The sequence below is a fragment of the Neophocaena asiaeorientalis genome, unplaced genomic scaffold (genome assembly GCF_003031525.2).
Source record: "Neophocaena asiaeorientalis asiaeorientalis breed wild unplaced genomic scaffold, Neophocaena_asiaeorientalis_V1.1 scaffold357, whole genome shotgun sequence".
Lineage (NCBI taxonomy): Eukaryota > Metazoa > Chordata > Mammalia > Artiodactyla > Phocoenidae > Neophocaena > Neophocaena asiaeorientalis.
In genome coordinates, this window is record NW_020173270.1 from 4527901 (window position 1) to 4539868 (window position 11968).

Sequence of the window (11968 nt, forward strand, 5' to 3'; positions counted from 1 at the left end):
AATTTATCCATGTCGGCATCTCTTTGTGGTTGGCAGAATTATAATTCCCCCTCAAAAAAGATATCCATGTCCTAATCCACAGAACTTCTGCGTATGTCACCTTACGTGACAAAAGCGACTTTGCAGATGCAATTAAGTTAAGAATCTTGAGATGGCGAAGTGATCCAGGATTACCCGGGTGGGCTCAGTGTCATCCCAAGGGTAATTATAAGAGGGAGGCAGAAACGCCAGCGTCTGAGAACGAGATGTGACAACAGAAGCAAAGAGACGAAGTGAGAAAGATAATAACAGCTTGAGAAGGACTTGACCAGCCTTGGCTGGCTTTGAAGATGGAGAAAGAGGCCATGGACCAAGGAATGCAGGCACCCTCTAGAAGCTGGAAAAGGTAGGAAATGGGTTCTTCCCTAGAGCCTCCAGAAGGAGTGAAATCCTCAATTTCAGCTCAGGAGCGTTCAGGATGGAACCCAAGGGGGAGAGAGGCTAAGTCAGGACCCCTAAGAGCTCCACCCAGATGGGATCAGCACTCAGCTGGTATTTGCTGGATGCCTGCTGTGTGCCAGGCACCGTTCTGGATGCTGGGGATGCAGCAGTGGAAGAAACCCATAAATCCCTGCCCTCATGGAGCTGACATTCCAGTGGGGAAGATGTACAATAAACAATCCAATGAAATGCATAGTATAATGGCAAGTGGTAAGTTCTCTCACCAAACATGAAGCAGGTTGCTAGAGGGACAGGGTGTCCAAGGATTCTCTGAGGAGGTGACAGTTGAGCAGAGACCTAAAGGAAGTGAGGAGGGAGCTGTGTGGATATCTGCGGAAAGAGTGGTACAGGCAGAGGCAAGAGCGTGTGCAAAGGCCCTGAGGCATTAACTCTGGTGAGCTGTTGTTTTGGGGATAGATGGGAGACGATGGGAGAAGAATTGATGCTACTGAGTGCATCCATCCAGTGACCCAGCGATTCCATTTTTTTTTTTTTTTCAATACGCGGGCCTCTCACTGTTGTGGCCTCTCCCGTTGCGGAGCACAGGCTCCGGATGCGCAGGCTCAGCGGCCATGGCTCACGGGCCCAGCCGCTCCGCGGCATGTGGGATCCTCCCGGACCGGGGCATGAACCCGTGTGCCCTGCATCGGCAGGCAGACTCTCAACCACTGCGCCACCAGGGAAGCCCCAGCGATTCCATTTTTAATCATAGTCCTTAGAGAAATACTTTGCCTAGTGCATAAAGAGTTATGTAAAGACTGCTCACAGCAGCAGTGTTTGTAAAATTAAAAACCAGGAATTGACCTAAAAATCCATTGAGAGAATAGGCAAGTAAATTAAGGCATATTCAAACAATGGAATAGTGTAGAGCAGTAAAAAAGGACGTAGTTAGATCTATACAGTAATAATTTCTAACATTTATTGAGCACCTACAATGAACCAGGTACTGTGCTAAGCACTCTGTGTGTGATAACAAATAGCATCCCTTAGAAAACGACCCTAAAACAACTACTGAAAAGTACCTGCTAGGGACTTCCCTGTTGGTGCAGTGGTTAAGAATCTGCCTGCCAATGCTGGGGACATGGGTTCGAGCCCTGATCTGGGAAGATTCCACATGCAGCAGAGCAACTAAGCCTGTGCGCCATAATTACTGAGCCTGCACTCTAGAGCCCTTGAGCCACAACTACTGAAGCCCGTGTGCCTGTGCTCCGCAACAAGAGAAGCCACCGCGATGAGAAGCCAGCGCACCGCAACTAAGAGCTCGCAGCAACTAGAGAAAGGCCGCGTGCAGCAACAAAAGACCCAACACAACCAAAAATAAATAAGTTTTAAAAAAATAAGTAAAATTTTTTTAAAAAGTATCTGCTAAAAAGAGAGTATTAGTACCTGTATTTTCCAAATATGGGAGTTTTAAAATATGTCCATGAATTCTTTGACAATTTCTTCAAGGAGATGTAGACTAATTCTCCTTTTCTTGAGGGTGGGCTGGACTTAGCCACTGGCTTTTTTTTTTTTTAATTTATTTACCTTTTGGTGCTTTGTTGGGTCTTTGCTGCGTGAGGGCTTTCTCTAGTTGTGGCGAGCGGGGGCGATTTTTCGTTGCAGAGCGCGGGCTTCTCATTGCGGTGGCTTCTCTTGTTGCGGAGCACAGGCGTGCGGGCTGCAGTAGTTGTGGCATGCGGGCTCAGTAGTTGTGGCTCACGGGCTCTAGAGCGCAGGCTCAGTAGTTGTGGCGCACGGGCTTAGTTGCTCCGTGGCATGTGGGATCTTCCCAGACCAGGGCTCGAACCCGTGTCCCCTGCATTGGCAGGCAGATTCTTAACCACTGCACCACAAGGGAAATCCCCCGACCAATGTCTTGACTGCAGCTTCATGAGAGACCCCAAGCCAGAACTATCCGGCTAAACCACTCTCAGATTTCTGACCCTTAGAAATGAGATGATAACTGTTTTTGTTGCTGAATTTATTTATTTGGCTGTGCTGGGTCTTAGTTGTGGCACGCGGGATCTTTGTTGCTGCCTGCGAGATCTTCCTTATGGCATGTGAGATCTTTTTAGTTGCAGTATGCAGGATCTTTAGTTGTGGCACGTGGGATCTAGTTCCCTGACCAGGGATCGAATCCGGGCCCCCTGCATTGGGAGCATGGAGTCTTAACCAGTGGACCACCAGGGAAGTCCCGATAATAAGTGTTTGTTTTTTCAAACTGTTAAGTTTTAGAGTATTTTGTTATTCTGAAATAGGGAGGAAACTGAGGCACAGAGAATCTAAGTAACTTTCTCAAAGTCACAGAGCCTTCACATGGCAGAGCTTGAATATCGAACCCAGGCAGTCAAAAATACAACATTGGGTGAAAAAAATAAGTTGCAGAATTATATATACCATTAGTACATTAATGTCTTTTTTTTTTTTCCCGCACCACGAGATTTGTGGGATCTTAGTTACCCAACCAGGGATTGAACCCCGGCCATGAAAGCAGTGAAAGTGCGGAGTCCTAACCACTGGACCTCCAGGGAATTCCCTGTGTTTTTTTTTTTTAATGCACAAAATAATCCTGTTCACTGTTCATGGATATATGTGCTTGAGAGAATGTACATATATAAACTTTCTAACATATTGTTTGTTTCTTAAAAAGATGAAAAAGACCTGAAGTAAATATGACAAGTGTTAACCATTTGTTGTCAGCCCTGGGTGGAAGATACACAGGTGTTTGCTATATTCGTCTTTGCACTTTTCTCTTTTTTTCACTTTTTAAAATAAATTTATTTATCTATTTATTTTTGGCTGTTTTGGGTCTTCGTTGCTGCGCGCGGGCTTTCTCTAGTTGCAGTGAGCGGGGGCTACTCTTCATTGCGGTGCACGGGCTTCTTGTTGCGGTGGCTTCTCTTGTTGCGGTGGCTTCTCTTGTTGCGGAACATGGGCTCTAGGCACACGGCCTTCAGTAGTTGTGGCTTGCGGGCTTTAGAAGCGCAGGCTCAGTATTTGTGGCGCACGGGCTTAGTTGCTGCGCGGCATGTGGGATCTTCCCGGACCAGGGCTCGAACCTGTGTCCCCTGCATTGGCAGGCGGATTCTTTTTCTCTTTTTTTTTTAATTAATTAATTAATTTAATTTAATTTTGGCTGTGTTGGGTCTTCGTTTCTGTGCGAGGGCTTTCTCTAGTTGCGGCAAGCGGGGGCCACTCTTCATTGCGGTGCGCGGGCCTCTCACCATTGCGGCCTCTCTTGTTGCGGATCACAGGCTCCAGACGCTCAGGCTCAGTAGTTGTGGCTCACGGGCCTAGTTGCTCCGCGGCATGTGGGATCCTCCCAGACCAGGGCTCGAACCCGTGTCCCCTGCATTGGCAGGCAGATTCTCAACCACTGCACCACCAGGGGAACCCTGGCAGGCAGATTCTTAACCACCACGCCACTAGGGAAGCCCTCTCTCTTCTTCACTTTTCTCAAAATTAAAAATAAATGATTATAAGGACGAGAGAAAGTCTGTCGTGGAGGACTTAAATAGGTGCAGAGGAAGTGGGAGGGCGTTCCAGCAGAGGCACCAGCTTCACGAAGACCTGGAAACATGGGTGAGCTTGGTCTTTTCAGGAAATGAGGAAACCTAGAACGACCATACTACACCCTGGTGGCACATTTGAATTATGTACCCAGCCCCCACTTCAGACCAATTAACTCAGAATCTCAGGGCAGGCAGGGACAGGGTGGAAGGTGGTGGCAGGATTTAATAGCTCCCCAGGTGATTCAAATAGGCACACAGTGTCAGGAACCATTAGATACACGGTCCAGTGCAGTAGCCACTCAATACATGTTTGCTGAGTGGTAAATGAATTATTTGGGGAGAGTCGTAGAGAAGGTGAGGGGGATGGACAGGCCTTGGCCAGCCTGTCGTTTGGACTTGGGAGCAGTTGGGCACCCAAGATCCAGTTCCCTTAATTGTACCTAAAGAATTGCCATCATTAGCCTAAGGAAATTCCAGGTGATGATAAGTGCTATCAAGAAAATGCAAGAAGACGATGGGACAGGAAGCAATGGAGCAGCTTTTGGAGCCAGTTGGTCAGGGAGAGCTTCTTGGAGGAGGTGACATTTAAGTTGACACCTGAAGGGTGAGCTGACCCTAGAGATGTGTGGGAAAGGTGTGCCAGGCAACGGGAAACAGCAAGGGTGGAGGCCCTGAGCAGGTGACAAACATATAAACGAGTGGTTGCAGCACAGGGTGACCAGGACTGTGATGGGGGACTCCAGATGTGGCAGTTCAGCCCTGTCACTCCTCGGCAAAAATGCCCCTCTCCCTCCGCTCCCCTTCCCCTCCCCCCCATCCCTGAGAGAAACAGCACCTGAATAGACGCGTTTATTTTTTTTTTCCCAAGGGGAGAGAGAGTGAACACGATCACCCTACATCCATCTGATTTTAAATTTAGCCCAGTACACATGGAACTCAGTTCGGGAAAAACAAGAAGTTATAAAAATATAATTCCATTTTTCATCACGGGCAGCGGCAGAGGGAGTGGGGCAGGGAGAGATGGAGAGGTGGGATTTGGAGGGTGAGGAAGATGTAAAACTCCCAGGGCAGCTACAGAGCCTGAGCTGCTGTGATAGGAGACTTCTGGGGGTCCCATCCCGGGCCCCCCACCTCCTCCATTCCTGCCCCCTGACAGCGCTGTCCCCGCACAGCCATAACCAGAACGACCGAGCTAAAACCCAGATTCATCCCATCCCACGCTGCCCTCAAACGCCCATGGTTCCCCACCGCCCTGTCGGCGAAACGCAAACTCCTCTCTCCCCGCCCCACACTGTGCCCCCGCCCAGAAAAACCGCCTTCCAGCCCGAAGAAGTCACGTGTGCTGGCTTAGTCATCTCTGGCGGCACAAGAAATGACCCCAAACGTAAAAACTGCAAGCAGCACACGTCACTACCCATAGATCCTGTGGGTCAGGAACCCAGCGCTGCTTAGCTGGGTGCCTTGCTTCAGAATCTCACGAGACCACGTTCAGGGAGACATCTGGGGTCGCGGTCTCATCTGCAGGTGCAACTAGGGCAGGCTGGGCTGTCCAGTCTGCTCAGGTGCTGTTGGTGGTGTTCAGTGTCTTGACAGGTGGCCTTCTCCATCAGGGTGAGCTTGTGGAGAGAGAGGGAGAGAGAGAGAGAGAGAGAGAGAGAGAGGGAGAGGGAGAGAGAGAGAGAGAGGGAGGAACAGCAAAAAGGAATTTACAATCTCATGTAAATTAATTAACCTCAGAAGTAACATCCCATTACTTTTGCTATATTCTATTGTTTAGAAGTGAGTCAGATGCCCCATCACACCCAGTTGGAGGGGATTACACAGGGTGTGATAGAGCAAGAGGTGGGGATGCTTGGAGGGCCATCCTAGAGCTGGGGCTTCATTAAGGATATCACTTTAGGCTCACACTGTGGAATACTACACAGCTGTTAAAAGTGTTATGGAGTTTTAATTTAGTCCTGTTACTGTTGAAAAATGTCTATATATATGTTGAAAAAATGTCAGCACCCTGCTGAAACTCCTGAATATCAACTCTTTTTTCTTAAATGCCACCCCCATCCCCCACCCCAGACCCTGGGACATCAGTGGTCTTGACCTTGTCTCTCAACTTCATCTTTTTTTTTTTAAATATTTAAATAATTTATTTATTTTGGCTGCTCTGGGTCTTAGTTGTGGCACACGGCCTCTTTAGTTGCAGCATTCAGACTCCTTAGTTGCAGCATGCGGACTCAGTTGTGGCATGCATGCAGGATCTAGTTCCCTGATCAGGGATCGAACCCAGGCCCCCTGCATTGGGAGTACAGAGTCTTACCCACTGGACCACCAGGGAAGTCCCTCTCAGCTTCATCTTTATTGCTAAGCAACCCAATGCTCTTCACTGTCTCCTCCAGCCCCCTAATCCACACTCGTTTCTTGGGGTAGAATAGACTAGCTTGTCCCACCAGCCCGCCTCCTCCCCACACCCAGCCCCTGAACCCCCGGCCACATTTTCTGAACCAAAGTGGCCTCTGGATGAGGGTCCCAAAGCAAGCCGGCCCCCTCCCTCATCCCCCTCCACCTCTTGGTATCATCCAAGTCCACAGCAGTCCCCCGGTCCCCCGACTCCATCTTTCACATGTTCTAAGCACTTTCTCTGTGCCAGTTTGCTTAATTATCACCCAGCGATGTGCCACTGGGTCCCCATACAGATGAGGAAGCTGAACTGTCAAGGGGGGCACAGCAAGTGAGGACTGCTGAAGCCACAGGGGGTGGCCACAGGGGGTCCCAGGCCAGGCGCTGTGTGACCTTGGGGAGGCCCCTTTCCCTCTCTGGTCCCCCCACCCCCACTCCCAGCCAGGCAGGGAGAAGGTGAGGCCACAGGATACATTTCAATTTTGCCTCCCAGCTCTCAGTTGAGTACCTGGGGAGGTTGGGGAGCAGATGGAGGGACCCAGAAATAGAGGGGGGGCCCAGCCTGGTAGAGAAGGGGAATGTGGAGCTCAGAGACACGCAGCACTGGGAGAGGGTGCCCAGCACATCTGAGATCCCTGCTAACAAAAACTGAAGTAGAATGTCAGAGGAGGGACTTCCCTGGTGGCACAGCGGTTAAGAATCCACCTGTCAATGCAAAGGACACGGGTTCGCGCCCTGGTCTGGGAAGATCCCACATGCCACGGAGCAACTAAGCCCGTGCGCCACAACTACTGAGCCTGTGTTCTAGAGCCCGCGAGCCACAACTAGTGAGCCTGAGTGCCACAACTACTGAAGCCCACGCGCCTGGAGCCTGTGCTCAGCAACAAGAGAAGCCACCACAATGAGAAGCCCGCGCACCGCAACAAAGAGTAGCCCCCGCTCACTGCAACCAGAGAAAGCCTGCATGCAGCAATGAAGACCCAACGCTGCCAAAAATAAATAGTTAAAAAAACAGTTAACAATTTCTTTAAAAAAAAGTCAGAGGAGAGGCAAAGAGATGGGGGAGAACAGACCATCTCCCCACCTGTGACCAGTGACAGAGGGGTGTGGGTCCCCAGTGGCGTGGGGAGGGGAGAAAAGAGAAGAGGAGAGTGAAGGAGGTGCAGTGGGGAGGGAAACTGGAAAGGTGGACGAGAGTAGGGGATGAAGGAGGGAGTGAGAGGGCAGGGAGGGGGCTGAGAAGGAGGGAAGTTGTGGGAGGGAGGGAGAGAGGCAGTGAATGCAGCGGGTGCTTCATGGGACGGACAGAGACAAAAGGAGACCCACACAGATAGAGGGAGAGAGACAGACACACAGAGACACACTAGGGATCAGAGATAGACACGGATAAGGAGAGATGGAGAGAGATCAGGGAGAGAGACCTGACCAGCCTCAGACTCAGAGGGATATTCAGATCATAAATGTTTCAACAGCTGTTTTGTCTTTTTTACCAGCTATCTTTGGGTACCTGTGCAGGTACTGGAGCCCAGGTGGTCTCCCACAGACCAACCCCCAGTCCTCATGGTCAGGCTGGGGTGGAGGGGAGCTGAAGCTGGGGGTGGATGTTGGCCAGAGGGGAACAGGGAGAGGAGGCTCTGGTTTGTGTGGGAGAATTAAGGCTGCACTGAAAGGGGCTTGGAGCAGGGGCATTAAAGGGTGAATAGGTGACCAATCACTAAGAAGAAAATACTTTGGGGAAAGGTATTTCTGGCAGAACAGCATGTGCAAAGGCCCTGAGGCAGCACCGTGCCTGGTGTGTTGGAGGAACAGTGAGGAGGCCTGTGTTTGGAGCAGAGTGAGCAAAGGGGAGAGAGGGAGGAGGGGAGGGCAGGGAGGGGATGGGGCAGGTCATGCAGGACCCTGTAGGCCACAGGGAAGACTTGAGCTTTTTATCTCAAAGGAGGTGGGAGCTCTGGAGGGCTGTGGATAGAAGTAGGATGGATCTGGCTCAGATTTTAAATCGATCATTCTGAATTCTTCCACAGAAGAAAAACAAAAATCTCAGGCCAAAGTGACAAAACATTACCTGTGTTCATTAACTGAGGTTGGTTCTTATGTGATGGTATTCTCCGAACTTTATGTTTAAAAATAGAAAAAGGGCTTCCCTGGTGGCGCAGTGGTTGAGAGTCCGCCTGCCGATGCAGGGGACACAGGTTCGTGCCCCGGTCCAGGAAGATCCCACATGCCGCAGCGCGGCTGGGCCTGTGAGCCATGGCCGCTGAGCCTGCACGTCCGGAGCCTGTGCTCCGCAACGGGAGAGGCCACAACAGTGAGAGGCCCGCGTACTGCAAAAAATAATAATAATAAAAGAAAAATAATAAAAGAAAAAATTTTAAAAAGTTTCCAAATATAAATAAATTAATAAATGAACAAGGACAAGTTGAATTTGATTGGTGGTCTTCAACTCCAGCCCCAGCTGGACCCATTGACTGGACATCCAGGCCTCCCTCTGACCTGCACATTTGGCCCTTTCCTGGGGCTGGGCACCCACATTGCTGCCCCCTCACCTTGAGCCTTTCTGGCAGGGAGCCTAGCTTCTTCCCTGAACTCAACGACGGAATTCCTCAGCTCTGAAAGCCTAATTGTGCGTGAAATCCAATCGAATTATCAGGCCCTGATGAGCAATTCCCGAGATTATTTAGCTCAGTGAAGTAAATAATGACATTAACATCTCCTGTGAGCTCCTGGAGCCCCCACTGCCCCCCTTCAGTCCCGCATTCTAGTTCCCAGCATGGTCTTTTGCCTGAATGGTGGGAACAAAGATGTGGGGTGGGGCTCAAAATCCTTAGATGTTAGTGCAGGAGGGACTCAACACTTTCCTACAGATGGGGAAACTGAGGCCCAAAGCAGGACCTGTCACACAGAGAGTTAGGGCCTCTGGAATCCATCTCCACCTCTTTGGCCATTCCTGCAAGCATTGATGACCCACATGGGCAAACCTCCCTCACTTCTTTCCTTGGGTGTGCCAAGGCAGGACTCAAATACCAGCAAGAGTGACATGCTGTGTGCATGCTGTGTGTGTGTGTGTGTGTGTGTGTGTGTGTGTGTGTGTGTGTGTGTGTGTTGGGGAGAGGGTGGGGAAGGCTATGGTGTACCTGACCCTAAGATTTGTCTTGTTGAGAGAGGTAAAGAGACACGGATTAACTTTCTGCTATGATAAGCTAAGTATGCATGTTTTTTAAAAAAAGTATTATAAGAATGACTACTGAGAGGATAGAAATAGAATGAATAATTTCCAAATCACTAGAGGGAATAAAAAAGGAAATAAAGGAAATCCACAAATTCAACAGAACGTTGAAGAGAAGGTAAAAAGGAAGCAACGGAAAAAAATCTTGTTGAACAGAAAACACAGTAAAAGAAGGTGATGGGAATATATCCAAATACGTCTGTAAATGCAATAAATATAAATGGATTAAACCCACTACTTGAAAGACATAGACTCTCAAGTTAGATGCATACAAACAGAAACAAAGAAACAAAATCCATCTCTAGGGCTTCCCTGGTGGCACAGTGGTTGAGAGTCCGCCTGCTGATGCAGGGGACACAGGTTCGTGCCCCGGTCCGGGAAGATCCCACATGCTGCGGAGCGGCTGGGCCCGTGAGCCACGGCCGCTGAGCCTGCGCATCCGGAGCCTGTGCTCTGCAACGGGAGAGGCCACAGCAGTGAGAGGCCTGCGTACCGCAAAAAAAGAAAAACAAAAATCCATCTCTATGTTCTTTGGAGGACACACCTAAAACAGAATGCTATATCATTGACAAATAACTTGCAAGGAAAAAAGAAAAAGATGTAAAGAGAAATCAACCAATTATGTGTGTAGATCTTATTTGGATCCTGCTTCAAACTGTAGGGAAAGAATTATGGCACTTTTTATATAATTGGAAATTTAAAGACCTGTGGAATATTTGATGATATTATGGAAGTATTAATTTTTTAACTAAGATAATTAAATTATCTTTAATTAAGATAATGAGTCCTTATCTTTTAGAGACACAAACTGATCTATGTCTGTATACATTATATGATTCTGGAATTTTCTTCAAAATAATACCAAGAGAGATGAAACAAGATCAATAATTAATTGATAAAAAAAAATAATAATAATTAATTGATAAATTTTTGACATTGATGATGGGTACATGGGGTTTCATTGTATTATTTTCTCCACTTTTATACATGTTTGAAATGTCCCATAATAAAGTGTTAAAAGAAAAAGGATGATGCAGATAAGGTTAAATGTCAAAGAATAGAAAAAGACTTACCAGGAAAATATGAACGCCCCTCAAAAGAGCTCTCAGAATAATAAACCAGTTCCACCTCTGCATGGGTGGACCCTTACTAACATCATATTCCCTTCATCAGTTCTTTTTTTTTTTTTAATTTATTTAATTATTTATTTACGGCTGCGTTGGATCTTTGTTGCTGTGCACGGGCTTTCTCTAGTTGCGGCAAGCCAGGCTACTCTTCGTTGCAGTGCGCGGGCTTCTCGTTGCGGTGGCTTCTCTTGTTGCAGAGCACAGGCCCTAGGCATGCAGGCTAAAGTAGTTGTGGCTTGCGGGCTCTGGAGCATAGGCTCAGTAGTTGTGGCACACATGGGCTTAGTTGTTCCACAGCATGTGGGATCTTCCTGGATCAGGGCTTGAACCCATGTCCCCTGCATTGGCAGGCGGATTCTTAACCACTGCGCCACCAGGGAAGCCCCTCCTTCATCAGTTCTTAAAAAGAATCCCTTCTCTTGTTCTGACCCCAGGCCCTTTGCATATGCTATACCCCCTGCCTAGACCATGTTCTCTCCTCTTCCCACTCTTACTCAGCCTTCAGGTCTCAACTTCAATAGCCCCTGCTCTAAGAAGCCTTCCTTGATCCCCTGACTGTGCCAGGTGCCTCATCTGCACCCCCCACAAATGCCTGGATGCCCTGCATCAGGACCCTCACCACCCTAAGTTGTAATTGCTTGGTTTCGAGTCTGTCGCTCCCGTGGGACTGTGAGCCCCATGAAGACAGGGTCCCAATCAGTCTTAGCCACCACAGTGAACCCAGGACCCCCAGCATGGGGCCTGGCACACAGTAGGTGTTTGGTACATATTTTCTAGGTGAATGAACCTGTACCCCTCAACAACCCCTCCCCATCTTTAGGCCTGAGTTTCCTCTCCTGTAAAATGGAGGGAAACCCTCCCAAGCAGGCTTAGGGTGGGGTGTGCCAGAGAAGGGAAGGAAGACACCCAAGGAGTCACACCCGGGGGAAACATCATGAGTGTGGCCTCCCCAGCTCAGTTCAGGCCTGGGTGGTAGAGACCGCCCCCATTTTAGGAGCAAATGTGTCCCTGTCTCTGGGACCCAGCTCTGGCTGAGTGGGGATCAGGGTCCTGATTCTGATCAGGAGGGTCTCACGGCTGAGCCCACGGCCTCTGCAGTGGGGAGACCTGATGTTAGGGACTGTGGTCCCTCAAGGAGGGGTCTCAAGTAGCAGCTAGGGGAATGGGGGGCAGGTAAGCAGGGCAGGACCAGAGCCCTCTGCCCAGAGGGGACAAGTGAGAGGATGGGCTGGGAGCCTCTTACACACTTC